Source organism: Sinocyclocheilus rhinocerous, unplaced genomic scaffold, assembly GCF_001515625.1.
Source record: "Sinocyclocheilus rhinocerous isolate Xijiao unplaced genomic scaffold, SAMN03320098_v1.1 scaffold2224, whole genome shotgun sequence".
NCBI lineage: Eukaryota > Metazoa > Chordata > Actinopteri > Cypriniformes > Cyprinidae > Sinocyclocheilus > Sinocyclocheilus rhinocerous.
In genome coordinates, this window is record NW_015652315.1 from 27,196 (window position 1) to 32,593 (window position 5,398).

General features: G+C 40.3%; 1 pseudogene; it reads right to left on the reverse strand.

The window, feature by feature from the left end:
* Positions 1–1,489: 1,489 nt before the first annotated feature.
* Positions 1,490–3,089, reverse strand: LOC107714799 (serine protease 27-like; annotated as a pseudogene).
* Between the last annotated feature and the right edge of the window lie 2,309 nt (positions 3,090–5,398).

Genomic DNA, 5,398 nt, shown 5'->3' on the forward strand with positions numbered 1-5,398 from the left:
AAAATAAAAGAAAAAAGAAGATTGTTCTCGTGAGTGCGGATCATAATTTCCTATACTAAGCAACTCAGCTGAACTCACATTCATAAAGCGGAATATGACTGCACAGTGATGACGACTAGAGGGAGAGTGAAACCTGCGCGCTGAACACTGCCGGGATGCCACCATTAGGTTCTTTTTGCATTATCATGGACTTTTAGGCCCTGGTCAGACAGAACACGTTTTTTTGTTTGTTTTAGGTTTGAAAACGTGAGGTGCACAGCACTGCCTTTTGTGGTTGACTTTTTTTTTTATTTAGAAAAGAGCAGTGCACTGCAGTTTGTTTATATTGTCAGGCAACCAACAAATCAGCTGTCCTGACAGTCTAATCAAGGATTATAGTGCGAGCGCTCAGAAATCTTTGGTTTGCTGTTAAGTAAACTGTCATATCAGCAGAAACCTTTAAAAAATACAGTTCCTTCCGGCTAATCCGCGACAGCTACTACAAGTTTCTCCTCCATCATTGCAGTCTCTGGACTTTCCAAGCAACTGTAAGCTTTCGTCACCACAATGGAAGGCTCTCCATTTATTCGATTGGACAATGCTAAAAAACCTGAATGACGTCGGGTGCTTTTCTGCTCAGAGTTGATTTTTTTTTTTCAACTTCACGCGCTCAGAGCACTCCAAGAAAAACGCAAGCCGCACGGGGCGCATAAACAGCATGCAAAACGCTCACTTACAATAGAAAACTAATTTTAAAAAGGCACATCTCACTGTAAAAAAACATGTTCTGTCTGATCTGTCTGATTGTTCTATCTCCCCACCACTCATCAGTCACCATGGACATCCATTAATCAGCACACCTGTTCTCCCTTTAGTTTGTTATCAAGTTTTTATGTTCCCCTTTGTTCACCCTTGAGTTTCCCGGTATTGTTTGTGCAAAACATGCGGTTTTGTAGCTTGGCTTACCATTTGGATTACCTTCTGTTAGTTTTTAATAAATTGTGTTGTTTTATTTACGTTTGGAATTTGTCTTCATCATCCTTTGGGACTAAACATTACAAGGGCGGGGCGGAGCAGCATATATTTTCAGCTCATAATTTCGGCCGTTTTTCTCTTTCGGGTCATCAAGAAGTGAAAATGCCATTTACCGCCGATAATTTTCGCCACATTCTTAGTCGTAGTGTTTGAGTTTAAGACTGGCCTTATTTAAGCAACAAGGTTGGCAATGTAAAGTTTGCAGGTGAGTAAACACTGGTGTTTTGTAAATCATTTTGGATTAAAAATGGTTCAAATGAATGACTGATGTCTTACCGGACATGCACTTTTCCCTTTCTGTCCAACACAAATCATATTGCTTGTGATGCTCCCTCTATAAAAAATATTACAGATCCTGTTGCTCACAACTGTCATCATCACCTCCTGCAGTATATTAGACGCTGGGCCTGTAACACAGATTAGAGGACAGATTGTATGGCTTTTAAAAAAACCTTTCTAGGTAAATTGTTGAGGTTTACAGTATACCTTCTTGTTGTAGTCTGCCCCATCCCGTGTCCCAGCTCTCTGTACCTCCACCAAATACACTACCAGCTGCTGCCAGACAGACCGGCCTAGTACTCAGAGAAATTCACAGAGGAGGAGAGCTGGATCAGTGCTATGTCGTTGTCATAAGGAGGACTGCCATATTTAGGATGGTTGATGATTCGACTCACTGTCCTGTTTGTCTCACTAGGGTTTGAGCCGGATTGGCTCAGACGACCGAAGTATATCACAACTCTAGACAATACAAAACTGTAAATAGAGAAAGTCTGCTTTAATCCCACTATTATCAATCTACAAATGCATTTTAAGCTTTATTTAAGCCTTAAGCTTCATACTTCTGGAAGCAGTGAGCTGCAGATAACACCCAGTCTTTAGTGATGAGAGTCCCGCCACAGTTATGTCTTGAGCCGTTGATATGAATGCTGACCTGCCATGGCCAAGCCTTTGCCGTCGCATCCTCCCCTCCAACAATCCTGTCTCTGAGAGGGGCTCGACCACATACTGATGAGAGAAAGCAAGTGATGTGAAATGTCCTTCTTAAAATGCCTCACAGACACAGAAGATTCACATTCTGCACGTTTTAAGGTCATTATGCCAACTTACTATCTAACTGACAGAGGGAACCTGTGTGGACAGACAAAGACAGAGACAAAGACAAAGTAAGCAGACAATCATCCAGACAGAGCTGATAGACTGGTTTGTGTTCCTCACAATCACTGTTTTCACCTGTTACATCAGCTCTGGTGCATATTGGCATGAAAACAAGATAAAAAATATTTCAGCTAAATAATGATGTTATTAACTAAATTAGGTCAGTTTCATATGCAGTGTGTATGTGAATTAGATACTTCTAGGTTTTTATAGAATTATTTATGCGTTTTTAAAATGGCCATAAACATTTAGTAAATAACTATGTGCCTGTTTTTGTATGCATTTTCACACGTGAATATTTTGCTCAAGTATTTAACAGTTTATTACAAGTGTTCCAGTATATTTACAGTATATTACAGTATAATACAAGTATTAGAGTATATTTGGAGTGTTTTTACAGTATTTTACAGTACATTAAAGCATTTTGCTTCATGAAAATTTGGACACTATTCATTCTTTATAATGATCATTTTCCACATTTTAAAGTAATATTAAAGTCATCAAATCTATAAATAACACAACTAAAAGAATATGATTTATGTAGTGACCAATATATTAAACAAATCAAAACTAACTTTTAGATTCTTCAAAGTCACCAATCTCATCCATTAAAATGCATAAATTAAGCACTTGTAAAGACATTCATACAAATGCAGAATTTGTTTATTTACTAAAACCAATTTCAAACATTTAACCGTAAGTCTTCAGATCCAAAGGTTTTTACAGTCATGAGAAACAAATTGTCAAGTCTGTTTACAAAGGTTCTTAGGAATTAAATGGCTTGTCAGTTATTAAACAATTGAAACAAACATTATAACATTTACAGCTGATTTTGTCATGTTGTAGGCTTTTTCAAAGCTCTTACCTGCTATGTAGAGAAGTATGACTCCAGCAACACTCAAAGCGATGTTGAACTTCATCCTTCTGTTCTGCTCTGTGATCTGACTGCTGTTTCTCGACTGTCAGGTTTCTAATGAGAAGGAAAGCAAGTACCACCGCATTTACCAAGAGTTCTCTGTCTCCGCCCCACCACTACCTTCATCTCTGATGCATATTTTCAGAAAAAAAAAGATATTAGAATGATTTCTGAGGGATCGTGTGACTGGAGTAATGATGCTAAAAATTCAGCTTTAAAAACACAGGAATAAATTACATTATAAAATATATTCAAATAGAAAGCAGTTATTTTAAATAGTAAAAATATTCCAAAATTTTACTGATTTTGCTGTATTTTTGGATCAAATAAATGCAGGCTTTTTGAGCAGAAGAGACTTCTTTAAAAAAAAAAAAACTTTTGACTGGTAGTGTATGTGAAATGTTACTGCGCTCATGCACCGTGACGCAGCTCTCATGAAAAGCCCGGTGCAACCTGACAACACCTGACACCTCAAACTGCCTCTCTAACCATCCAAACGACACCACAATTGGTAACCAGATATGGGTGTTTTCCTCACCGAACTGCCCAAAACCATCACGGTGACTCTGAGACACCTCCGTCCATCCTCGGGGGCTCGCCTGGTATGGCGGCGGATCCAAGCGGGTCATTCTACGGCAAGATGAAGGATGATGAAGGAGGCTGGAGTATTCTTCTGTACCAGCAGAGCTGCTGTACACGGAATCGTCACCCTGACTGGGATTAAAGATATATAAGGGAAGAATAGGATACGACGCCAGAACTACAGAGTGCATTGGATTTCATACCCAAAACACATTCTTAGAGCAATGCATGCAATAAAAGTTGCATTTAATACAAGATAAATAACATAACAACAGCACTGACTCAACATGTCAGTCAGATTTCAATGCTGACAAGTGGAGGATCTCTACCTGTCCGAGCTTTGGTTGTCGTCTCCGTCGCACAGGTACAGGTCACAGTCCGGACTCAAGATCATAGACTGAACAAAAACATGGACGTAGTGTCCGTGACGTCACCCGTAGGTTTCTGAAGAGTGTTTTTGAAGCTCAAAGTGGGCAGGGCCAGCCATCGCCATCTTGGCTGCGACTCCCGGATAATCAAAAATGGGCAATGAGGTGGGAGCTGGTTGCTGAAACCACGCCCACCTAGCTCGACGGTGGTGACAGCAGTAGCAATCCACCTGTCACTCAAGTGGCCACGCCCTTAATAATGCAGAACTTTAAGGCTTAATTTAATTTAAACGGATGAGTTACAAAAAAATTCACCCCCCTCACAGTTGTCATGAAGGGCAAAATTTGCTATATAGACCAAAACCACTTCTTGTACCAGGCTGTAAAGATATTTTTTTCTGCTGTAAAGTTGGGCATTTTAACTCTGAGTCTATGGGACTGACTCCCTTTTGGAGCCAGTCTCTAGCGGCCAGTCGATGAATTGCAGTTTTAGTCACTTCCGTGTTGGTTTCACGAGAGAGACTGGAAGGTTGCCGCTTACTCAAGATGCAGAGGGAGCCGTCCTCAAAGCCCCGCCCCCCTCTGCTGACATCACAGTAGCTACTCACCACTGACAGCACATCTGAGTCATCCTGATTGGTGGACGGAACACAGGCGACCAATCAGACAGCAGCACATAAACATAACACTGATCTGTGTTGTCATGGAACATTGAGGCAGCAGAACAGAAGGATGCTGCACTTTTAAAGGTGTATTGGCACATATTGTACATATCAGTCATATCTTAAATCCAAGACACTTTCAGTGGCTATCGGCCAATTTTCCTCATCATCAGTTTCTCTCCCTTGTGGGGTTCCTTAAGGGTCTATTCTGGGGCCATTACTTTTAATATGTACATTGCCTTGAACCGAGCCCGAGCACGATTGTCCTCCCTCCCCACTCCCCTGCTGGCCTGCACTCACATTGCACTTTTGGTTCCGGGCCAGAGCACGCTTTATGCTGCCTTCATGTGCTATCTGAATTATTGTAAATACGAGTTTCCTAATCAGAAGTTGGACATGAATGGCCTCTTAAGTCGTATTTAGTACTCAGAGTTTATTTTGATACTCCAATTTCCGAATTAGGTGGGCCATAAACTTTAAACATGTTGGAGGGGACAACGATTGCTGTTGTCAATGCTATTCTTTATTAGTTTTTTTTTTTTTTCAACAACAACTACATCACCTTGTTATGGAAGCCCGTTTCCGCCACAGTTGAGAAAAAATATAATTCTGTATGAGAAACTTTCTCAAAATTATGACTTAGTATCTCGTTATATTGAGAAACTTTCTCGTAATAATGACTTAGTTTCTCGTAATAATGA